The sequence below is a fragment of the Acinonyx jubatus genome, chromosome F2, assembly GCF_027475565.1.
Source record: "Acinonyx jubatus isolate Ajub_Pintada_27869175 chromosome F2, VMU_Ajub_asm_v1.0, whole genome shotgun sequence".
Taxonomy (NCBI): Eukaryota; Metazoa; Chordata; class Mammalia; order Carnivora; family Felidae; genus Acinonyx; species Acinonyx jubatus.
The window spans coordinates 54,529,913-54,556,296 of NC_069394.1; the positions used below are offsets into that span (position 1 = coordinate 54,529,913).

At 40.3% G+C, this 26,384-nt stretch overlaps 1 long non-coding RNA gene across 4 annotated transcripts in view; it reads right to left on the reverse strand.

Annotated features, from left to right (window-relative positions):
• Positions 1-16,585, reverse strand: part of LOC128312881 (uncharacterized) — a 139,704-nt gene extending 123,119 nt beyond the window's left edge. For all 4 annotated transcript variants that reach the window (XR_008292789.1, XR_008292788.1, XR_008292790.1 and 1 more), the window contains exon 1: positions 16,507-16,585. This is a non-coding gene — a long non-coding RNA (uncharacterized LOC128312881). The remainder of the gene's footprint in view (positions 1-16,506) is intronic.
• Positions 16,586-26,384: the final 9,799 nt, after the last annotated feature.

The following is a 26,384-nucleotide window of genomic DNA, read 5'->3' on the forward strand; positions in this document are numbered from 1 at the left end:
CAAGAAGCATTTGTTTTAAACCTTTGCTCTTTGCCAAATCTCAGACTAGGCTCTGGAGATTTAGGTATAGTCAAGTGTTAATTTCTGCCACAGAGTTTACTTCTCTCAACTTTTTAAAAAGTGGCAAAAGCTCCACATAACACAAAATTCACCCTTCCAACAATTTCCAAGAGTAGAGTACAATATTGTTGACCACGTGCCCATTGTGCAAGAGATGCCCAGAAACCTGCCCCCATTTCCCATCCTGCATGACTGAAACTCTACACTCACCCAACACAAAAATGTCCCACCTGCCCCTGCCCCTGGTCTCTGGTACACATTCAACTTTCTGTCTGATCATTTTAGATGCTTCATATAAGTGGAATAATGAAGTATTTGTCTTTCTGGAACTGGCTTATTTCACTTAGCACAGTGTCTTCCAGGTTCATCCCTGTTGTAGCATGTGACAGGATTTCCTTTTTTTTTAAGGCTGAATAATATCACATTGTACATATATACCACATTTTCCTTATCTTCTCACCCATCGATGGATATTTAAGTTCTTCTACCTCTTGCCTACTGTGAATAATGTTGCAGTGAACAGAGTTGTGCAACCATCTCTTGGACATCTTGTTTTCAATTCTTTTGGATATATACCCTAAGTGAGACTGATGGATCATATAGAAATTCTATTTTTGACTTTTTGAGACACCTCCAAACTATCTTCTCCAGCCAACAGTGCACAAGGATTCCAATTTCTCTATGTCCTTGTCCACTGCCGACACTTGTTGTCTTTTTTTTTTTTTTCCTTTTTACAGTAACCATTTTGGAAGGTAAGAGGTGTCTCATTGTGTTTTTATTTGTATTTTCTTTGGTCGTTAGTATGTTGAACCTAGTTTCATATGTTTGATGGCCATTTGTATATCTTCTTGGAAAAATATCCTTGGATATTAGAAGTATTTTGGTATTTTATATACTCAAGCAGTTTATTTATTTATTTATTTTAATTTTTTTAATGTTTATTATTGACAGACAGAGAGAGAGAGAGCATGAGCATGGGGGGGGGGGCAGAGAGAGAGGAGGAGACACAGAATCAGAAATGGGCTCCAGGCTCTGAGTTGTCAGCACAGAGCCTGACACAGGGCTCAAACCCACAAACCGCAAGATCATGACCCGAGCCGAAGTTGGATGCTTAACCGACTGAGCCACCCAGGTGCCCCTCAAGTAATTTTTTCAACACAACTTTATGACGTAGGTGCTTTTATGATTCCTGTTTTTTAGGTAAAGAAACTGAGGCACAGAGAAGTTAAGTAATATAAGTAATATATTCTTTTAATTTTACGACAACCCTATGGCAATAGTGACCTAAGGCAGGTATTGTTACTACAATTAAAGTTAAAGAAACCAAACCTAAGAGTCCTTAAGTGACTTGCCTACAGCCTTGAAGGATAAATCCTCCTTCCATGATATTATGATCAATAATGGATAAAATCTGAAACTTTCTAGTATTTGCACGTTGCATAGATTCTTCTTCCAAAGACCTTTTTAGGCAGGTGTCTCTGCAGAAAGCACAAAGATCCCTGAACATTAGCAATGTAAGAATGCACACTACTGACTTCTTGATTTACAGAAAGAGATATACATGTACATTCTTCATGAAGCAAACAACAATTTGAACCTCTGACATATGCTAAGTCTTTGTGTCCGATTCAAGATCACCCAGGCACACCCATGTTTGTGGATACCCCTTGCTGTGGCTGGCTTCTCTACAGGAAGGATCCAAGGGCACATTCATAGCTAAACCAACTCCTGGTTCCAACTTCTTGGGGCTGAAACCTAATCCTGTGGTGAACACAAGACAGGAGCCTAGACTCAGATTAAACAGGCCCCCGGAAGGGTGCTAATGTGAAGACTCAAGTAGTATTGCAAAGGAAATGGTCCGGGGCCCTAATTTTTGATTTGATATGCTGGGTTGGGTTTGATCACAGAAGCAAATCATAGTGAAATGTGAGCATAAGACTGGAGCAGGTCAGAGGTCACATGACCTTTATGCTCTCTTGTTGCCCTAGGGTTCTTTAGGTGCCCAGTCATGGTAATGAGCAGGTCTTGCGGGAGTACTAAGTGGTCTCTGCTGGGGAGATCAAAGGGCCTCTAAACCCTGGAGCCAGAGGTAATGGTATTGATTCTACCTAGTAGTTTAGGGGCTGCAAAGGAGTGTGACTGGGTGTTTAGCTGTCAAGAGGCAGGTTTTCAAATGATGAGTGTTGGTTCAAAACCTGGAGAGTTCTTCAGATACAATCTGGAATTGGCCCCTGTACATGGAGGGCAGAAAGAGACTGAAGAAGAGTCAGGCTATCCCAGACTAGTAGACAGCAGTTTGAATAAGCAAAGGAAATTACATACAAAGCTTGTCTCTGGTGGCCACAAGATGAATAGATCTCAGTACCTGTCCACCAGGATCTTAAGGATATATAACTGAATCCCACCTTAATGGGTGGGATTCAGTTATATATCTAGTCCAGGTGGGGTAGTCTCAAAAACCCATTACTCTTTTAAGGCTGCATCCTTGCCATGGCTTCTAGTGTCAGAACAGTGGGCAGATCATACATTCCAAGGACAAGAAGCCTCTGATTGCTGGGGGTCCAGCTCACAGGTCAACCGGTGGTCACATCCTCTCAGTGACTTCCTCCAACAGAGATACAAGTGGGAATCGTTAAATTCCATATGAACAAAGAAGTAAACATTCACTGGTGCCTAATTCGTGTTTAAGATCTGACTCTCAGCTGCTTTCTGATCATTTAGTTCTTGATTATTTTGGGCCTTGTCCCTACATGTTCTGGTAAGCCTGGGGGACCACAGATTGCATCTGGCATCTCTTTATATCTCATCCACCACTCAGGATACAGCTTTGTTCTGCAGTGTTCAAACCTGCTGCTTTTGGTCTGATTTAGTTTTGATCTCCCTTTCCATGCAGTGCCAGTACAAGGGCTATTCACAAATAAGTAGAATGTTGCTTTTCCCTTGGAGATGACAGAGCTTGGCTAATTGGGCTGTTTGCCTGTTTCTCTTAATCTCCTTGATCTGTAATACTTGGTGTAGAATTATATAAACCTTGGCAAAGAAGAGTCTCTACTCATTGCCCCAATTTTCTTACTTCTCATTTACTTTTTTATTCTTCAGCCTCTGGTTTCCATCCCAGCCACTCCATTGAAACTGTTCTGTGACCAAGTAATTGCAAAACTAAAATGGTCTTTTTGGTGTCTTTGTTTCAGCTGATGCTGCCAACCACTCCAAACCACTCTCTTGGCTTGTAAGATCCCACATGCTCCTTGTACTGTAGCTGCTCATTGCCAGGCTTCTCTTCTTCCTCCACAACCTCTTTAAAATGTCGGGAAAATTCTTTCCACTTTGCATGTTCTTCCTGACTGCTATTATCTATCTCAGTATTCTCCTAAACCTTGTTGATCCCAAAAGTTACATCTTCTAGCCCAAACTCTGTCTAATAAAATTTAAACTTGTATATCCAGTTGCTGCTTGCATGTCCTCCAACCAATGCAAAAGGCAATTAAAATTCAGTATTTCTAAGCTGAACTTACATGTGTGACCACCTCCTATATTCCATGTCCCCTGGAGGCAATAACCTATGTAGTCACTCAAGCTAGTCACCTTATTTTTGATCTTCTCTCTTTCTTGTCTTCCACCTTCAATCATGTAATGCTGTCCATTCTTTCCATAAATAGTTCTTGAACTTGTTCCCTATGCTCTATTCTAACCACTACTACATTGTTTCTCAATACTTTTAATATTCTTATTAGTTACCACTCATTATCTCTTGCCCGGTTTGGTAAAAAACTTTTGGGTAGGTCTCTGAACCAGTACCTTCTTCATACTCCCACTGGAACCAACTGTATGTAATATGTAACTCATCTGCTTAATGTTCTTTAAAGGTGTCCATTACCAATAAGATAACATCCAGCTTTCTTAGCAGGACACATGCATCTCTTCATGATCTTTTACCTAGATCTGCATGTTATGGAGATCACTAATCTCCATGTTACGATGTAGCCTTCAGTGATATCAATTTGCCTGAGGTCAAGGTAAAAAGGGCAGGCAGAGATGACAATGTGAAGATAAGCTTAAAAAGGGAAATGAACATAGCAGTCTGGTATGGTAGCTATCTCTCTATACCTTTGCATTTTGAATTCTGATGTCACCTCCTTCAAGAGCATCTCTTAACTCCTTCCTCCACAACTGTCATAGTTGTTTCTCTTCTGTGAGCCAATAATAAATACTCTGTGCATATATATATATTATTGTAGTAGCTATGAGCTGTTCTGGTACAGGGTTAATATCAATAAATATGTGTGGAATTGAATTAGCATTGCTTATTCTCCTTAATTTCTCTTGGGGATATTGGTAACCCGTGTCTGGTTAAAACTGGGTTCAAATATCGACATATGGTAGTGAGCCTTTCCCACTCTAGATATGCCATGTCCACCCCAATGACCTGGACCCTCATTGCAGCCTCTTACTCCTCCACCAGGTGCTGGTCCTCATCGAGCTTTTTCTAGAAGCTTATTAACTTTGTGAGCAGCACAGTGAGTGCCCGCTCCTGATCGTCTGCTCCAAGGGTTCAGAGTTGTGGGTGACCTCTTTCTGTTTGTTGGCTTGGTTGACAATCAGTCCATTTCTTCCAATCTTCCAGATGTGAAAAGTGAAGAGGACTGGTCCCTGATCTCTGTTCCTTGAGAGTTCATGTCAACCACTTTCTGCCCAAGCCAGAAAGGGGCCTATCTTATGCTACCTGGCTACCATAACAAAATACTATAGCCTGCATGGCTAAAACAACAGACATATATTTTCTCACTGTTCTGGAGGCTGGGAAGTATAAGATCAAGGTGCCAACAGTGTTCCATTCCCGGTGAGGCTCATTTTCCTGGCTAGGAGATGGCTGCTTTGTCCTCACATAATCTTTCCTCTGAGCTTGTGTGTGTGTGTGTGTGAGAGAGAGAGAGAGAGAGAGAAGAAACAGAGAGCGAGCTCTCTCCGTTGTCTCTTCTTATAAGGACAGTAACCCTATCAGATCAGGCCCCTACTCTTATGACCTCGTTTAACCTTAATTACCTCCTTGGAGGCTCCATCTCCAAGTACAGGCACATTGAGGGTTAGGGTCTCAGCATTCAGTTGAAGATGGAGAACACACACATTTTGTATACAACATGGCCGATTCAGAAGTCTGTGCAGTGGTAATCACAAAGCTGAGCTGCCCTGATAGCTGACTTGTGAATGCTGAGAGAGCAGACCTGAGCAATAGATCTAAAAGAAAGTATCAGCTAGGGTGTCCTGAGGTCTAACTTGGGGGAAAATAAAAGATTCCAAGAAAAAAAATGTATAGAGCACATACAATCAGGAAAGAACATCACTTTATTTCTCTCATGTTTGGAAAATGTAGCAGTAGATCTGACCCTTTTAATTTTTTTTAATTTTTTTTAAATTTTTGTGTTTTTTTGGTCTTTGATTTATTTTGTTTTTGATTTATTTAGAATAATGATGTTTATGGTAACAGCTCAGTTGATATTATTTTAATGATTGGAGTTCATGCTTCAATTGCTCATACAAAATCAGGTCTTTTGTTTGTATGTCTGGCATACTGGACATTTCTATTAATGTAGAAAGTTCTATTGGACAGTGCTGCTGTAAAGATAGTAATACTGCACTTATGTTAGAAGAGCTGGGTCCATTTCTCAGTTCTATAACTTACTAGCTTTAACAACATTGGATTTTATATCTATAAACTGCAGTTTCCTCATCTAGAAAATGGAAATAATGTTAACCTCCTTCAGAAAGTTTGGAAAACGTAAAATAGTCAGCAAAAGTGATTGGGATGTTATAGATGCTTGATCAATCACATTACTCAGCGGTTAAAATCATGTTCCATCTCTGGAGCCAGACCATGCGAATTAGAATCTTGGGATCCTGATATTACCAGTTATTAGCTCTTTGACCTTAGTCAAATTACTTGCTGTCTCCGTGTTTCAATTTCCTTATTTGTAAGATGAGGATTTTAATAGTAATGATCTATAGGATTTTGAAGAGGATTGAATATCTCAACATATGTAAAGCTTCTAGAACATAGTAAGTACTTCATGAATATTAACAAGGACAAAGCAATGATTAGTTCAGAATATATTAGAATAGTCTTGATATCTAGACCACTTAGAATAGGGATTCCTAATGAACAGTATTTTTATTACTTTTTTTAATTTTTTTTTAAATGTTTATTTATTTTTGAGAGACAGGGAGACAGAGCGTGAGCAGGGGAGGGACAGAGAGAGAGGGAGACACAGAATCGGAAGCAGGCTCCAGGCTCTGAGCTGTCAGCACAGAGCCTGATGTGGGGCTCGAACTCACGGAGGGCGAGATCATGACCTGAGCCGAAGTCGGATGCTCAACTGACTGAGCCACCCAGGTGCCCCACAAACAGTATTTTTAGATGAGCTTCAGAGAACCTACGCACTCTGAGTTTAAATGAATTTAAATGGATATGTGTTATGTGCATTTTCCTGTATTTCTGATGTTCATCCCTTTCTTGATCTGAGACCAAGAAAAAAAAAGAAGGGCTGTTTAGAAGGGCTTTTTGGGGTTACATCCAAGGGAGCCCTTTCTCCACTGCTGATCTGCTCTCAGCAACTTACTTTCCCTGATAATTTTCCTGACAGAGGAGTTAATACTTGGAGTCTGGGTTCTAAAGAGAATGAGAAATTTATTTTCCCACAAATTGAGTATTTCAGTTTGGTTCTCTGAGGTCTAGTGTCTTCATCTGTGGGCTGGGAATGTGGAGATGATAATTATTGAATAACACTGGAAATCTAACATGTTATGATCCTAACACAAATGAAGTGCTGTTACTAAAACGGTCACTATATCAAGGACATTGGACAGATTTGAAACAACAGCTTGACCAGTATTGCTTTATGAATTCTCTTTATCATGAAACAAAAAATCTAGAGCAAAGAGCTCCTGAAACAGCGGGTCTCAGAGCAGAGAAGCACTTGCTGCTTAGCAACATCCCCAGCCTAGAGTGCAAATAGAAAACTGCGGGACCGCTGAGCAGTTTCCAGAGGAAAAATGAGGCAGCTCAGTTTTTTTTTTTTTTTTCTTTTTCTGTAGGAGGGATGCTTTAGGATACAATAAAGCATTGCTTAGACAATGCAGCAGAGGTCATGGGCAAAAATCTCTGTTAGCCACACTGTAAGGATGTAATGAACTGAAGTGTGACATCCTTTTTTAGCACAAATGGATTTGTAAGAATCTGAGTCTGAGCTTTACGGTGAGCAGAGACAGCTGTGCCACCAATAACCAGGCTTCGATGTTTACACACATGTGATTTTAATCTTTATCACAAAATGGTTGAATATAGCAACAACCATTATTTTTGAGCCCAAAGATCTATAAAGTATATTATTTTTTTAAATGATAGGTTTAAACAGAAAATCCTTTGAAAGGCACATCTGTAGTCATCTTGTTGAAACATGCGGTATTTCAATTTATTCTCTTTTTCTTCATGCCTGTATATGCCTAAATTATCTTTTCTCCATGTCACAATATATTTCCTTAAGAAACCATATTTTTTTTCCTGCCAACAATTCTACATGTTTGTAAGTAAAACTCCATCATATGGTAAAGATGCAGAGAATCTAATTATTTTCTAATCCAGATGAAATTTTTAAGCTACATATCATCTATCAGTCTCATAGTGGCAGTGTATGATATAATAAATGACAATAATATTATATAATACAATAAAATTATATAAATACAATATATGAATACATATATATATGTATTATGTAAATACATATAAATATATAAATACAACAAAATATATATGTATTTCTGGTCTTGGAATGTTTCTGGTTATCCAGTTTATTCAGGATCATTCTCATATTCTCATCATGATTTCATTCTCAGCCAATATTACTGACCCAAATATTTCTAAGTGACAGATTGTTCTGTCTCAGACATGAAATGTAAATTGCCTTCCATTGACTGAGTCAGAAGTCACACAAAATCTTTTCTGAAACTCTGATTAAGACTATAGTTGTCATTCATCTCCGACTTACAAGTCGTGTGTGTTTGCCTTTCATTTGACCTCAATCCCTGTTAGATTCAGGATTTCACTTTTTTGCCAATATCACTAATATTATCCTTAGTTTAGTGGTAAATATCAAACATCAACCAACCATAGGGGCCAGAGCAGATGATGTGCATAGAATTACCTGATGTCTTAAGAGAAGCACATTTTTCTCCAGAGCTTCTGGAGTGGAGACGAGACAAGGTAGAGTCAGTCTTCAACAACTTAAGAATTGCACAGAGGTAAGAGTGTCCCAAATAAAAAATAGGTCTCAAATAAAAGAAAAAAAACTTCTTTAATTTTCTTCCCTTGTCTCTACCCAGTGAATGAGTCAGGGTCAGGTAGGAGGAGGGCATTGTATCTAAAGACCTTGGATAGTTTTCTAAGTAGCATCCAAAGTAATTTTTCTTTCCCTACATCTAGGGACTCATAATTATCCCCCCTTTGCCCCCCATCAGGACATGCAGCATTTCATAGTGGACATTACCAGAGGGGAACATGCAGTGATGTAGATGTGCCTCATCACTGCAGCATTGCAGAGATCATAGGAAACACAGCAGGAATAATGCAGAACAAGACATGAGAATTTAAGGATTGCATGTTGAGCAAGAAGAAAAGAAGAAACAAGAATTGTTTCCAAAAAGCACAACAACACCGATTCACTTAAATGAATCACTGTGGGTCAGCTTGGGACACAGATCAGCATAGGACCCAAAAGCAGATCAAAAACAATGACTCAGAGCAAGAGTGATGAGAAGGAAGCAGACCACAACTGGGCTTAGTTTTAGAGAGAAATGATCGTTAGCTGCAATTGATGAGCAGAGAGTAAAGGAAGACAGTTCATAACGCAGAGTAAACTATTCTCAAGTAATTATTTTCCTTTCATTTTAAAATAAAATCTCAAATAGAAAATTCTGTAGGTTCTTGAGCAAATACTATCAAATTCTTCATTCTATTCTTTCTTGCTTCTTTCCAAGATGGAGAAACACTAATTTGACAGACATATTCCAAGAAATTGTTATAATTATACTTAGGAGATAGAATCCCTGAAGTAAAATGCAAATGACTTAGGAAAACTGTCTGCTCTCTATGGCCCAGCCTGGTTTACCAGAGTTCCTTTCTCTTGGGTTTCAGGTAAAATTCCACCTAACAATTGTTCTTCTGAACAGTTCAACATGGGTTTGTTTAAACAGGACAAGTGATTGCATTAGAATTGGGATGAAATCACAATGCTGTTATGTCTGTCTTATGACCAGGGAAGCCCAGAATATATGAATGTAATCCCAAACATAGCAATGCCTCCCTCTAGGGTCTCTGAGAGAAATATTTAGCAAAGAAAGTCAGCATAACAGTCAATTGTTATGTGGAATTTTACCTGAAATCCAAATGGTCCACAAGGCAAGGTTGAGTTCTGGGTCTGTGGGAGGCCCAGGTGCTGAGGACCTAGGACAGCTGGGGTGGGCCTGCCATGTGGTTTATGGCTGCTGGCCAGGAGGTTGGGGCTGCCTGGGCCAGCCTGGTGTTGGGTGGGCTGGGAAAGCCCTGGAAAGCTGCCTGGAGCCTGGTGGCACTGGAGTGGGCCCAGAGAGAGAGTCTACAGCAGCCTGCCTTGAGCTTGGGGCCACAGGAGCCACCTGGGGAAACAGTACTTGCTTCATTTTCCTTCCCCCCTCTCCCCCAGAAGGAGGGTTTCCCTGTCCATGCTGGGGTGTGGGGTGTTGGGGGAAGAATGACAGGGGTAATGTGAAACTTTCTCTCCTGCCCATTTGATTGTGTCTTTTCTAACTTCTGTGCTCTACCCAGGTCCTGTAATCTCTCACCTGGAATCCTTAGCTTCTTAATCATATTTTCAGAAGTAAATAGTTGTTCAGACTGATGTTTCTGGGAAGAGGTCAGTGCTGGAAATTCCTCTTCTGCCATCTTGTGTCTTGATTTGCTCCTGTCACAACCTCCCACACCATTTTTCACTGGAGACTTTCTAATAGGAGTATAGTTATTTCTCATTGTGGTTTTAATTTTTGCATTTCCCTAATGGCTAATGATGATGACCATCTTTTTATATGCTCATTTGCCATTCATCTCTGTTCATGTCTTTGGCCATTTGCTAGATGAAAAGTTTTTTTTTTTAATTGTTGAGTTTTGAGAGTTCTTTATATATTCCAGATACATTTTTGCCAGATATGTGGATTGCAAGTATTTTCTCTCAGCCTGTAACTTATCATTTTATCCTCTAACATCCATTTGCTGAAAAGCATATCCTTCCTTCACTGAATTTTCTTGCACTTGGTCCAAATTCGGTTGGGCATATTTCTGTGGGTCTATTTCCATCTATCTACATTCCTCCATACTGTCTTGGCTACTGTAGCTTTTTCAGAATTGTTTGTTATTTTCTTGTTTGCCTTTCCATATAAACTTTGAGATTTTCTATATGTGTAAAGATCTTGGGATTTCATAGAGCTTGCATTAAACCTACATAGCAATTTAGGGAAAGTTTTCATCTTTACTATGTTGCATCTTCCAATCCATGTACACAACACGTCCATTTATTTAGAGCTTTGATTTATTGAATCAGTATATTGTAATTTTTAGCATGTGGATCTTGTATACACTTTTTTACATTTCATCTTTTTAGGCTTCACTTACCTAATTCATTTTTGGGGAGTGATTGTAAATGACATTGTGTTTTAAGTTTTGCTTTCTACCTATTTGTTGCCTGTATATAGAATTATGATTGATCTTGCATTCTGTAACCTTGACAAATTTTATTTTAGGAGGTTTTTTTTTTTTTTTGGTAGATTCATTGGTATTTTCTACATAACCAATCATGTCGTCTGCAAATAGAGACAGTTGTATTTCTTCTTTTCCAATCTCTATGCCTTTTGTTTGGTAAAGAGTATTTTTGTTCTACAGGGCATAACAATCCCTTCAAGGTCCTTCTCACAATAGCCAGTCCTGGTAGACAGACATTACAAGTGTTGCCTGCTTGACTAGGAAGAACTTCAACCTCTTTTTCTACTTCTTTAAGAGGAAATGCAATTTCCATGCAAAGCTTGAATTGAAGGACATGTGCTTTTTCTCACGTATTTGTGAGGGCAGATTTCTTACTCTGTCAAGAAGGAATCCCATCATGAGTACTGGCCTACCCTGGCTCTGAAGACTTTACCCAAATCCTGGATTTGTCCTTGACTAATGAGTGCCAAGCTCTATTCAGACAAGTGACTAGAGCTAAGAATAAGACAGCTTTGCTCTACTAGATACCTGCTGTGCTCCTTCTATGAAGCTTTCTCTGATCCTTATATGTAGAATTATTCCATCTTTTGTGAGTTCCCACTAAAATATATACTCTTTTGAGAGCCTTTCATCACATCCTTCCTCTGTCTATCTTTCAGCCTACGGAGGCAGATACTCCTCTAACCCTTACTCTTTTCATTGAGGTTATAAGAAAGGGTTCTATGTCATTCCCGGTTTGTTTTGAAATTTCTGCCGAGACAGAAGCCTGCCTCAAATCCAATAATACTTGGTGAAGGCCATATACCTGGGTGAACCCTTTTTGTTACTTTCCCCTCACTGACCTCTGTATTAAGCCACTGGCTTCTATCATGAAAGACAGATACACATGAGAGCCCTAGAATCAAGACTATTTTTTTCAACTGTCTATCATCCCCATCAGACTCAGGAGGCGATGCCTCCATCCTAAGACTGGACTCTCAGAAATATAAACCAACCTGTATCAGCTCTATGGAGACTGCAACTTGAGCCAGTTGACCATCTTTTTAAAAATCAATCTGTCTTTTTACATTTTTTTCTACTTTTCCATAGTTGGCCTTTGACATCTCATCCTATCTCAACAAATAAAAGAATATCTTTGCCTTAAAAAGATTTCTGAGGTTATGATGGTTCATAATCCACACTCTATTAAGGCAAATGTTTATTTAAATCAACTAAAATTGATTTAAATTCATTTATTCTGTACACCTAAGTGTGACATCTCAAGTAATTTCAGATGGCCACCAGCTGGATGGAAATATATTTTCCCTGTTCAAAAAGTCTTGTACACCCTACTGTGTACCCATCCGTGTGATGGGTACTTAAGCAAAGAGACATGTTAGGCATGGTTTCATGACTCTTGGAGTGGATAATCTGCTTGAAGACACGACACGAAAAAACACTCAATGCATCCTTGCTCTATGATTAAAACTAGTTGTGATTCATGACCTCAAAATGCCTTCTTTATAGTCAGCTTTTCTAGAATATTTCTTCTGAGTTAGTTTTCTAACATGTTGTTGCTTAATTGATTGATTGCTCCAATTTGCTTTGTTGTACATATCAAATGGGTCACTTCTTCAAGTGTGATACAGTCCAGCCGAATAAACAAGCAGGTGTTGAGAGATGTTGGGATTGCCCTGCCAGTCATGATCTCTGTATTACCTTCTGTGTCACTCATGATCAGCCTGTGAATGCTTTTCACTGAAAAGCCAAGATGAAAAATGACTGCTGTGTGAGTTCCTTAATGCTGTGTTACCATACATCATCTGCAGGTGGATTGGCTAAGACTCCTGGTTGCCTGGAAATCATTTCAGGTTGTTCTGAGCTCTGGGTCAAACTGTGGGTGCCACAGAATGATCCTCTCTCTTCTGATAGCCTTGCAAACTTCAAATTACTTCTACTTTCAAACATTTACTGGGTGTAAGATTTTGTCCTGAGGGCTGTATAAATGTATCCTGCCTTCAAGATACTTACAGTTTGGAGAAGGGACAGAAAATGTACACCATCAACTGTACCACAAAATATCATGTTGTGCGTGCCAGAAAAGCGAGGCCAACAAAGGCCTCAAGGAACTTAAAGTGAGAAAGATTAATTCTGAGCTGGAAATTACGGAAGAGAGAAGAGAATTGGAGCGATATGTTGTAGTCTGAGTAGGACAGTCATAGGTACATTTTGTGGAGAGGGCTTTGCAAGCAAAGAAAATAGAGAGTAAAAGCATAGCAGCAGAGAGAAGTTTCTGGAGGATGATAAGTAATCTGAACTGGTTGGATTTGAATGGTTATAGGACACTGGGCATTTATGTTAGAGTTAGTGTTTAGAAAAAAATTTGGGCATTATTGTGTGACAAATCAAATGTTCTTGTTTTTAAATGATGTATTTCACTGATTTTCTTTCTTTTTTCGTTTAAAGTTTATTTATTTATTTTGAGAGAGAGAGAGAGAGAGCACGAACAGGGGCGGGGCAGAGAGAGAGGGAGTGAGAGAACCCCAAGCAGGCTCTACACGGTCAGCACAGAGCCAGATGTAGGGCTTGAACTCAGGAGTTGTGAGCTCATGACCTGAGCTGAAATCAAGAGTCGGATGCTTAACTGACGGAACCACCCAGGTGCCCTATGAATCAAGTGTTCTTTTTTTTTTTTTTTTTTAATGTTTATTTATTTTTGAGACAGAGAGAGACAGAGCATGAACAACAGGGGAGGGTCAGAGAGAGAGAGGGAGACACAGAATCCAAAACAGGCCCCGGGCTCCGAGTCAGCACAGAGCCCAATGCGGGGCTCGAACCCACGGACAGCGAGATCATGACCTGGGCCGAAGTCGGACGCTCAACCGACTGAGTCACCCAGGCGCCCCTCAAGTGTTCTTATATAGGGGATGTGGTTTTAAGTTTGTTGTTTAAGATAAACAACTCGAGAAACGACGGAGAGCATGAATTGCTTAAACAGAAAAAGAGAGTTCATTTGGGATCTGCTGTTTCATTCATATTGGAAGTAACAGAAGCTTTCCTTAGGTCAGTCATTGTGAATATGGAAGGGTGAGATAAGGAGCAGATTGGCATTGAAGACTTTGGTCATAACCTGGAGCCCTCAGGTGTTTTGTTTGTTTTTTTTTTTTTAATTTTGTTTTGTTTTTCGATGCTTGGTCTCTAAAGGGGCTCTTGTAGGAGTTAAATCATCACTATTCAATAGAAATGTAATATGTAATTAAACTCATAAATGCAACCCATATATGCAATAAAAATTTAATAGCCACATTGACAAAAAAAGAAAAATGTAAGTTTAATTTTAATAATTTTGAAGTCAAATATCAAAAATGTTATAATGTCAACATGTAATCAGTATAATATTGATGAGATACTTTCATTCATTTTTTTCTTATCCAAGTCTATGAAGCCAGTGTGTACTTTATACTTAACAGAATACTTCAGTTGGGACCAGCCATATTTCAAGTGCACATTAGTGACATGTGCTAGCCAGTGGCTATTCTGTTGGACAGCACAGACTTGGGTATACTTTTACTTATCTACTTACTGCTAATCGACTTTTGCTAATCTACTTTCTTAAAGAAACTTTCCTAATCTTCTTATTCTATTGTAACATATTAGCCTTTTCAGTGACTTTGACTCCTAGGAAGATGCCCTGGTTTTACTGATGTTCAAAGCTCTAGGGCATGGCAGAGTTTCTAACAGAAGTTCAGTCTTCAAAAAAAAAATGATTGTTACACAGGTGAAGCAGAGAATGCTGATTTGGGGCCTGTCCTTACGTTTGAGATGTGGAGGTAGGTGTGGGAAGGAAAGGAAAGGTGTATACTTCTTAGCCTGACTCAGTTCTGACTTAGGAGACTGAATAGCTCCCATTATCCCCATTGAAGCAAATGTGACTAAAAAAAGTGAACAGTATTCCTTTCATCCTCATATTTATATCAAATATTCACAGACAAGGAATTGGTGTAAATACAGTTGCTTGGAGCCACTGATGAAAAGTTCTTTAAAAATAGTTAGCATTTTTGGGGGGGTCTGCATGGCTCAGTTGGTTAAGCATTGGACTCTTGATTTTGGCTCAGGTCATGATCTCATGATTCATGGGATCGAGCCCCATGTCAGGCTCTGTGCTGACAGTATGGAACCTGTTTGGGATTCTCTCTCTCCCTCTCTCTGCCCCTCCCCCACTCACACATGCACACTCACTCTCTCGAAAATAAATAACCTTAAAAAAAGCCACTAGAATTTAAAAATATATGTATTTAGTATTTTCACTATGCTTAAAAAAAAGCCTCACGGCTGAAATATATTTCTCTATTAAAAGTGGAGTTAATTTTTTTGCATTTTTGAAATGTTTCCCTTTAATGTCATATAACTGATATCCTTTTTCTTTTCCCTATTGTATTAATCATATTTTAAAATTTTTATTATCTTATGATGTTTTGCCATCTTAAAAAATCTTTCTGGCTGCTGAGAGACTCCCCCTCCCAGGGCTAGCCAATTCTTAGAGACAGCTTGGCAGGCAGTGTACCTTTCAAATGCAAATCAACCAATCTGGGAAATGTATTCACCCAACAAATTCTATTAACTTACACATCAAGCCAATATTTCTCCTGCCCTAAATCATCCCAGGGTTGGGTACCAGGCAGCTAGAGACTGCTCCTATAGCTTAAAACCTCCAGAATTATTCAAAATAGACAATCTTAAATTGTTTCCCAGCCTTGCCTGGTCTTTCCTGTGGAAACATGAAAAAAGGCTACAGCCCAGGCTTTCCCCTCTTCTGCCTCCTGCCCAAACCCTGGTGCTTTCCATGTGGCCCTGCATAACATGATGTGCCTCCTTCTCTAGGGAAATAGAAATAATGAATTCTTCTTTCAGTACCATTGGCCTCGGTGTTGTTACTCAGTCACTTCCATAAATTTAAATCCCAAGAGCACAAATGAGACACATACATGTCTACTTCTCTGTCTCAGTTATTTTGTATTTCATTTACTTTGGACACATATTTTTACCAGAACGTAAATTTAGAACCCAAGCTAAAAGGTATGTCAGAGGATTTAAAACTGTGCCTTCACAGTGAATAGAAAGCCTTCGGGGAATAGGGCAACTGAAGAAACGAGAGTTGTGGGTAATGAGAAAAAAGGAAACACTATTTACACGTTCTTATAAAGTACATCATGGAGGCATGAAGGCAATAGAATGTGGCTTATGTGTCTAGTACATGCTGGGTATTTTTCCTATCCCCTCTCATTTAATCATCTTCAGTTAATAGAGAGGACCCAAGAAGGTAAATGACTTTCTCAAGGTCAAAAAATTAGGTGCAGACTGGGTTTGAATCCAGATCCTTCTTGGTCCCCCACCCATGCTCTCATTGCTGCACTGCATTCTCTCCATCTGAAAGCTCGAAAGCTGTGAATTAAAGTGTCACCCAAACATACTTGGAGGGCTGCAGCTTTCGTGATGTTTTCTTTTCTGAATGCCTGACGCAGGGCATGTTTTCTATATAGTATTCAGATGTCAAGAATATGAGGGCAACATCACAGATTTTATTTAGCGACAAACAGGGTACGAAGTACAGTGGAAGACAATGGCTGACATTGAGTGCCGAGAGGTATTTCTCATACTGGGAAAGGAAGAAGTATTTCTCATACCTTTAGGCTCCTGAGGTCCAACTGGAATGCTGGTGGCGATGGGGAGACTTCTGTACAGAGGAGAGGGAATGAAAAGGTGCCAAAACAAATCAAAAAGAAAAGGGAGTAACAAGTTTCAGGCTTTTTTTACGACAGCTTATGACTCCATGATCTAATTTATTAATTTTCTCGAATCTACTCTACTAGTGTTATAACTCAGTCCGTATTTGTGAAATTTTTTAAAAAGTTTATTTGTTTTGAAAGAGAGAGAGAAAGAAAGTGTGCACACACAAGTGGGGGAGGGGCAGAGACAGGGGTTGGGGGGGCGGAGAGAGAATCCCAAGCAGGCTCCATATTGCTGTTGCAGAGCCCTCTGTGAGACTTGAACCCACAAACTGTGAGATCATGACCTGAGCCCAAGTGAAGAGCCGGTCGCTTAACCAACTGAGCCACCCAGGAGCACCCGCATTTGTGAATTTTTAATGGAAACAGAGGCTCTGATACTTCAGAATGAAGAAATATAATCTGGGGGTTTCCTAGGCAATGAGTGAACATATGAGAAAGGGAGTGTAACAATAGAACATGTACCTCTCATAGCTGCAGGAGAAGAAGGAATCGTGCAAAGATTTTTCTTCCATAATACAATTTTTTTTATGTCAACACATTTTCCATATGGATAAATGAGTAGAAAGGAAGAGCAGGATGGCGATGAATAATAAGCTACATGAAAAGCAAAGAAAACTAGTGCGTCCAGAAGGCTTAACTTACTGTATAACCAAGAGTGCGAAATTGGCCCAAGAGGGTTATATCATTGAAAGTTTGGAATTAAATGGAAAATAAACATTTAATTTGATCCTCAGATGTGATTTTTAAAATTACTTTTGCATTAGAATATGTCTTTACGGTTTAATGGATTCTGATTGTGCTCACTGATGACCTTTTTGACTCTTCAGACCATTTCAAATTCTAAAACATCAAGGGAACGATTTCCCAAAGTTTAAACGTAGACGTAATTGGATTTCTAATGCTTAGAAATCAGGATGAACAATTTTAAGTTAAAGAGAAATGTGGAGAAGATGAAGTGACATATTGTGGATTTAGCAGGAAAATTCTTCGTGTGTTCCCCAGCTACAACTCTGCTAACTACCCTGTGCTCGTAGATTACTGGAAGGCAGATATCATAGAAGAAAGGGTGTTCCTATACCGGGTGAAGCAGTGAAAGCTGGAAAAGTGACTCATTGCTTCTAAATAGGAGCTATTTCAGTTTCCTTTCATTTGTGGGTTTTTTAGTTCAGTGCGAGAATATATAATGTGACTTCTAGATGTTCCATTCTCTAGAACAATTTATTCTAAAACACAGTTTGTTCTCTAGTGAATTTAAAATAGGTAAAAGAAAACAGTTTTCTAAGTTTAGGGATAGGAAGTAAAAAGGGAGAAATGTGCAGAAGGAATTACGAAAGGTGAGTCACTTGCTAGTAAACTTCAGAGTCTCAGAATTAAATCAGTTTTCCCCTTAGTACCAAGGGCAAGTCAGTGATAACATAATTAGAGCTTCGCAAGGATGTGTTCGAAATATGGTGTTTGCCAGGAGACACCTTCCTCCTTTGGGTTCGATTTTATTTCCTTCTAGAAAAATTCCCAGATGAAGGCACTTTGTGAAAGGATCCACTCTCTTGATTTTTTTTTCCTTTCATTCTAGAGTAGAGAACTTGTAAGTTTTTAGGGAACAGAAAATCTAAAATATGTGAGATAATCCCCCCCCCAAATATTGAATGTAAATGTAAAAATCCAAAGGATAATAGAATTTATTTTGCTTGTAAAATTTTCATATTTCATGTTTTCCTGTGGCCTCTTCTTTCCCTTTGTTTCTCATTTCACCACGGGAATTTGATCAAAAACAAAAGAACAAGAAGACGTCACTTACAGTATGGTAATGGTTTTAGGCTTTTAAAGATATTATAGAATATTTGATCCAGTTATTATTTTTTTATTATTGAGTTGTTGGTGTTCTTCATATATTTTGGAAATCAATTCTTTTTTTTTTAAACATTTTTTTTAACGTTTATTTATTTTTGAGACAGAGAGAGACAGACCTTGAACGGGGGAGGGTCAGAGAGAGAGGGGACACAGAATCTGAAACAGGCCCTGGGCTCCGAGCGGTCAGCACAGAGCCTGAGGCGGGGCTCGAACTCACGGACTGCAAGATCATGACCTGAGCCAAAGTCGGACGCTTAACCGACTGAGCCACCCAGGCACCCCTGGAAATCGATTCTTTATTACACATATGGTTTTGCAAATATTTATTCCCATTCAGTAGGTTGACTTTTCATTTTGTTGATTTTTTTCTGTGCAGGAGCCTTTTAGTTTAATATCGTCCCACTTGTCTATTTTTGCTTTTGTTACCTATGGTTTTGGTGTCATATCCCAGAAAAATGGTACAGCAGCTGTGGAAAACAGTGTGCAGATTCCTTGAGAAGTTAAAATTAGAAGTACCGTATGATCCAGCGATCCCCCTTCTGGGCATAAATCCAAGGGAAATCAGACTCCAGAAGAAATATCTGCAGTCCTACATTCATCGCAGCATTATTCATAATAGCCAAGACATGGAAACAACTCAAGTGTCCACTGACACACGAATGGATAAAGAAAATGTTGTATATGTATTCAATAGACTGCTATTCAGGCTCAAAAAAGAAATAAATCCTGCCATTTGTGCAACATAGATGAACCCGGAGGACATTATGCTGAGTAAAATAAGCCAGTCATAGAAGGACAAATACCTCATGATTCTACTTATATGAGGGATCTAACATAGTCAAACTCATACAGGCAGAGAATGTAATAGTGGTTGCCGGAGCTGGAGGGTGGGAGAAATGGACAGCTGTTGTCCAATAAAGTTTTAATTATGCAAGATGAATACATTCTAGAGTTCTATTAAAAAAACAAAACAAAAACAAAGGGACACAAGGAAACTTTTGGAGGCGATAGATATGTCCGTTGTCTTTATTGTGGCGATGGTATCCTGAATGTTTGCGTATGCCCAAACTCATGAAATAGTGCATGAAATATGTGCAGGGGTTTCGTTTTTGTTTTTGTTTTTGGTATATAAATTACACTTCAATAAAGCTGTCAAAAATTCTGGACTATTTGAAACTGACAGAAAAGTACAGAGAATAATATAAGACACTGATACTTAGCCATCACCCAGTATTTTAAAATATTAACATTTTACCTTCTCTTCTTTTTTCTTCAAATCATAAATTACAGAGAAGGTTAAGACTCTTGGCTACCTTACTGTGATCCCATCCCCTCTCTCCCCAAAGATAAAAACGGTTCTCATGAATTTTATGTTTAAGTTTCCCATGCGGGAACTTCATGAGCAAAGAGAATCCTAACATAGGTCGCCGTCAGGTTTGCAGCTTGGTAAACGGCTCAGTAGAGCAGGTTGGCCATGCTGCATGAAGTTGGCGATGTAGCTCTGCCGTGAAGGAGGGATTCTACCGCAGGGTGTAAGCCCAGAGCAAATCTTGCTGGTTTGTCCAGGGAGACATGTCCATTTCATTGCAGCATTGTTGGAAGCAATAAAAATTACTTAGTTAGAAATTATTTTTATTGTTAAAAACATTTGTGCCAAACTTACTTTCCATGGCTAGATGTGTATGAAATGAGGAGAGAAAAAAAGTAAACAATACAAAAGTGTGAAAAAGAAAAAAATCTTTAAGACAGATGTAAATATTTTGTTAGGCTGTACACTTTTTAAGCTTTATTTCAGTCGGTTGGATGAGCAGTAATCATATCCTTCCAGCTCAAAGTGTGGTCCATGGACCAGGGGAGGGGCAGGTTCTTGGGGTATGTGTGTTAGAAATGCTGACTTTCAGGCCCCACTCTAGGTTTACTGAGTTAGAATCTGCATTTTAACAAAAACCCCGGGTGATTTGTATGCATAGTGGTTTGAAAGCACAGGTCTAGAGCAGCTGCCCTCAATTTTTAGGTCTCAGCAGGCCGATGGGTCAAGATGAGCTGCGAGGTGAATGCAAATACACCATTAGTAATGATCAAATACACACTTTGCTGAACAATTTAAAGAAAAAGAGCAAATGTGAACTATTTCACACGGTACCGGCACTCAAATTCATGTGCATTTCCTGAGTGAAAGAAGAAGCATCGAGGTGGGTCTGTAGAGATAGGGATGTGCAATGCCACATTGCAAATATCGGAGCGATTGTGATGGGATCCCGTGGGGGGAGGCACGTGCTTTGTGACTGTGAGAGGTGGCTGACTCGCAGAGTCAGAATCCCAGGTAATTGATAACCAACGGTAACAGGTATCTGCTCTCAGAGAGGACCATGTACTCATTGAACAAATATTTACTCATCCCTTGCATATGCTACCTCCTCGGCTAGACCCCAGGGAGCAGTGGTGCCCACCACAGACACAGTCCATGTCCCAACAGAACCTACGGGCTCTCAGGGGAGGCAGCATGACTGTCATACATTAACAAGTATGACGGTCCAATGAATCTTACAGGAAGAGAGGCATGAATCTTACAAAGATAGTTAGGCAGTTAGGTAGGTAGATAGACAGTTGAGAGATTGGTAGATAATAGATAGTTGATACATAGAAAGATACATTGATAGAATGAGAACATACAGCAGAGCCGTCTATTGGAGTCCCTGTGCCAGATGGCCACACATTAGGAGCTTTTGAAATGTTAGAGAGAAATGTCTGATGTTAACAGAATATGTGTAATTATTAGAATATGCAGATGCAAAGAAAAGCAGGACGGCAAAACCTTGGGGCACTGGCTTTAAATACAATGGCCAGTCAGGTGGGATTTGTAAAAATTATTTACCATGATTAGATAAACATACAAATCCAGAAGAGCAGTAGGTTATTTGTGAAGAGGCGTTTGGAAACCTTGATTCAAATATTATCCAGACTTCTCAAGACTCCTTTCTGGAGCTTTTAGATGCACCTACTGTTTAATTATACACTGAGCCCATGCTTCTCCCCTGGTGCAGGGAGCTGTAACCAGCTCTCTCTCAAGGGTCTCCCAGGGAACTCCCAAACATTTTTTATTTGAAGAAATGAACACGTGCGAAGTAGTTTGGTTTTTGAAAATGTCTTCTTTGAGGCACTTGGGTGGGTCAGTCAGTTAAGCATCTGACTCTTGATTTTGGCTCAGGTCATGATCTCATAGTTGAGAGATCAAGCCCCACATCAGGCTCTGTGCTGCCAGTGCAGAACCTGCTTGGGATTCTCTCTCTCGCTTTCTCTCTCTGCTTCTCCCCTGACTCCCCTCTCTCTCTCACTCATTCTCTCTCAAAATAAATAAATAAACTTTAAGAAATACAAATAAAATATATTCTCTGCTACCTACTACTGCTATTTTCCTAGTCTGCCACCATGACAGAGAGACAATAGACAAGGGAACCACTCAGGGGCCCTGTCTGGCAATTTAGGGTTATTGAGAATATGCTGGTGTCATATCAGAAAACTAGTGTGTCAGGCAAACATTATAACCATAACTAAATATATATTATATGATGCATAAAAATACATATATAACATACACACACACCCACATATATATGTATCTGTATATATATATATGTGGGTATGGGTGTGTGTTATCCTAGTATTTCCTTTTCCTCAGCACTCCTGATGCTATTTCCAGTTTATTACCTCCTTAGAGAAGGGCTAAGACAGTAGAAAGAGAGAGAAACAAACCCAGAGTTTTCCTTTGGGTTTTGAATTTCAAAAACCAAACATAGCCTTCAGAGGAGAAAAGGCGTGAACGTTAAGTTTGGGAGATCCTAATAAAGAAAACAAACCTGTCTCCCCTGATGATCTGATTGGATAAATGTCCTCTGATCCATAGGACAGAATGTCAGAAGGCAAGTGAGAAGAGCACTGGGCCCTTGATAAGGTGGGTGAGGGGCTATTTCCTGTGCTTCTGAGAGGCCAAGGCTCAGAAGGGCAATAAAAGACCAGATACGTTTAGGGGACCCAGAGCAGAGATAGGCTGGGCCGTGATTCTCAGACAGACTTGGGAGGATAGCAGAACTCCGTAGAAGGAATTAATGTCTTCAAGTGGATTTAGGCAGAGGAGGTTTAGTTGGCCAGGGAGACCTTCACTTCCCCAGGGTGATATGGCACCAAAGAGCAATTCCGGTTGCCTGCGGCGGCACAGAGGTTAGATCATGCTGTAGGTAGCACAGTCTCCATGGCCCAAACTGGTGTGGAGGCTGCAGGATGAGCAGTTGGAGACAGCTGAGGCTGAGCTGGACTAAGGGCACCTGCAGTCGAGAGGCAGGGATGACACCTGGCTGGTGGGCCGATAGGAACAGACTCATCTGACTCAGATGTCTGTTCTCCCAGGCCATAGCTCCAAGCCTGGCACTCTGCCAATGCTCCAGAATTGTCGTGTTACCTCAGAATAGGAAGGGTGCAGAACTGATAAAAAATTTGGTTTTCAACTCAGGAGAATGAGGATTCAAAGTATAAACTGAGTTGAAAAAATAACGCCCCAGTTCTTCACATTAATTATTTTGCCTAAAGTTTGTGCTCATCACAGTAGCTTTCTCAATATTTGTGTGGGATGGAGGTTTGGAGATGAGGTACCTTTAGGGAAGAAGGGGATTGTCTTTCTCCTTCTCTCTCCTTCTTACCTTACCACATCGGGGTATCTGTGATGGAAGCATTTCTGTTCCTCCGGTTTACTTCTATCTTTCCCTAATTTGTTCATCAATATCGCTCTTCTCTATTGCTTGCCCCAGAGACAAAGCAGACAATATCAAACCTAGAAATATGTCTGCGGACACCCTCAGACAGATGTCAGATAACACCCATTTCTCACAGGATTATGAAGGCATCAGAAGTTTTGTCAGCTCCCAAAACCACTTGCCTTGTCTTCTGAGGCCCAAGTTATTCTGGGGGGTAAGGATGCAGAGTCTTCATAGCTTAGTGAACAGATATCAAACACGTAGAGAGAGGAAAGGGATGGAGAAAATATAGGAAAGGTGGAAAAGACTTAAGGATTTAGTTGGAGAGAAGGGAAAAAGTGGAAGTGTGGCCACAATTTTCTTGTGGAAAATGTATACTAGTTGGCTTATCTGTCATTTCCCCTGCCAGGGGGAATATGTTTCGTGGAAGATTGTACTGAGTCAAATATATGCCTTATACAGGTGCTTTGTGTGGACCTGTGAGCACTCAGGAGCAACGTCTAACTCCCTGGAGAGCTGAGAATTCTATGAGATTTTTAAAAGCTTTTTTCCTTTGTTGAGGTAGATTCTTTCACATGGAAACCTCACCCTTGCTGCTCTGCTCCTGTGTTACTGGCAGCTTAGCCAGAGGGCAGCACAAGGGCACCGTTTCTATACTCAGAGCAACAGAAGTCATTGCTGTCATGACAGAGAGAATCATTCTGTTATCTTTGGGTGCCCCACCCTCCCTGTTCCAAGGTGGAATAGGTTCCTGGTCCATTTTATTGTTGAACAACATGGATGTACCTAGAGTGTATTATGCTAAGTGAAATAAGTCGGACAGAGAAAGGCAAATATCGTACAATTTCACCTATACGAAATTTGAGGATTTAAGAAATTAAGCATTTAATAATTTAAATTGAGAATTTAAGAAACAAAACAAATGAATAACCAAAAAGCAGAATCAGACCTATAAATGCAGAGAACAAACTGATGGGTGCTAGAGGAAGGAGGGGGAGGGGATGGGCAAAATGGGTGAAGGGGAGTGGGCGATACAGGCTTCCAGTTATGGAATACGTAAGTCATGGGAATAAAAGGTACAGCCTAGGGAGTATAATCACTGGTGTAATAGCGTTGCATGGGGACAGATGGTAGCTACAATTGTGGTGAACATGGGATAACACAGAGAAGTTGAATTACAACGGTCGTACCCCTGAAACTAATGTAACCTATGTCAACTATACTCAAGTGAAAAACAGACACACAAACAAATGCACAAACAAAAACGAAAGCCCTCAGTGGAAAGCGCCTTGTTTCCCATCCAGTCAAGCTGGCCGTGTGTTCACCATGGGAACTGGCTGCCATTCTACCGGTGAAGATAATGGGCACTTGGTGCGTTGTGGTCACACTGTCATGGCGAAGACCTGTGGATAGTGTTCTGCACCACTTGCATTCGAAGAGGAAATCACCCCAGGCTGGTTACGTCTAAGTTCGATGCTTGTCTAGAAAGCTGAAGCCCAGCGCCACTTAGAACAGTGTGGAATGGTGGGTGGCGAGTGCCGGGGAGGACACAGGGAGGGAGGAGAGGCATGTGCTACTCAGGATCCCAGGCTGCAGCTTTGTCTGTGTGAAGAAGCCAACTCAGTACTTATCTGCTCCAGACAGATAGAGCTCCTGTGCTGCGTTTCCCACATTGGGGAGCAATAAAACAGATGAGGAAGGAGAAAGAGGTGGCGGCAGTGGTGGGAGACCAGAGGAAAGGCTCCATCGACCAAGGGCGGGCTGCTGTGTCTCTGTCTGGTGGCTTTTCTTTCCCGATACCCCACCCTTAACATGTGGCTGGTGTCCATTAAATATGTGTTGAAGGAATGAATAAATATTTGGGGGTGTAATGGTTTCGACTACAGTTACTTTAGTAATTAAGTTATTGGCAATAATGGTATGATAAGCATTTTGTCTATTTTTTTTGTCATCTATAGTCCTGATAGGTTTTTTTTTTTAATGTCCAATTGTCATAAAATTGTGTAACAGTTAGCTATGATGGTCAGACAAAACCTAGTCAATAAAAGTGACTGTAGGCCAAGCAGCTCTGTGGAGGTATTTTTGTATTTCCAAAAACATGATCTTAGACCCCAGAAAGAGGACTCTCTGTATATAGAAAAATTAACCACTATGCCCTCCTCACCACCAGGGAAGCAAATGGGATCTGAGACAGAATGCATTCAATAACTGCACAATCTATGATGACGGCTCAGGCAGAGCCATTATTCTTTCATGTGAAAGGTGAGTGCTTTGCAAGGCAGGAAAGAAGCAAGAGTCTCTGAACACCAAGGTCTTATTTCTCAAAGAGTAGGAGGAAGACCCCATGAATGCGAAGAATATGCTTTCTTCTATATGATTATACTCCCCTTTCTTAAATGGTTCTAGAGGGACATGGCTCAGCCATTATTGCTAAACAGCTTCTACTGGCTCCTTCTACTCATGGGTGCACAGCCGATGGTTCCCCTCAGAACCAGCAAAAGCCTGAGCAAAGAAAAACGTCTATTCCAAGTTTGCTGAAGTCTGAGGTAGCAGACTTGGCGGTAGTGCAGAAAGAGATGAAGATATCCATAGACTTTTCATGGGAGAGAAGTAGAATTTTCCTAGGGGCGAAGGGGAGGGAGTCCGAGGAAAGGTGAGTTTTCCAAGGGAAGAAAGGATCAAAGTGTCACAGTGGGAAAGGAATGGGGCCTCTGGGAATGTAGGGTTAGGGAACAAGATAATTCCCATGGGGTAAGAGGTCCTCCAAAGGCCTGGATGGAAGAGCTGCATTTTCTGATGCTTTTTCTTGGTTCAGAGGAATGAGTTAATTAAATAAGGTTACCACTCCTCGTCTTATTTTAGAGTCTTTTAAGATGCTTACTTGATCTTTCTGTAAAAGACTATTCAAACCTCTGTCAGAGGTCAAGGTCAGGGCTCCTTGTCCTTCTTATCTCCTGCTGGGTTACCAGGCTGAGGATATTGGCCAGCAAGCAACCCCAGAGAGATGGTAAAGCCCATTTCATAAACTCCCCCTCCAGAAATGGGCTGATGATACACATTGATCTATCCTTTAAGGTAAAAAGGCGTTCCTTGCACATTGCATTCTATAGAAACCTACCCTCCACCGTCTTTGCCAAAGATGAAGGTGTCCTATGGACCAGGGTGATTCTACAA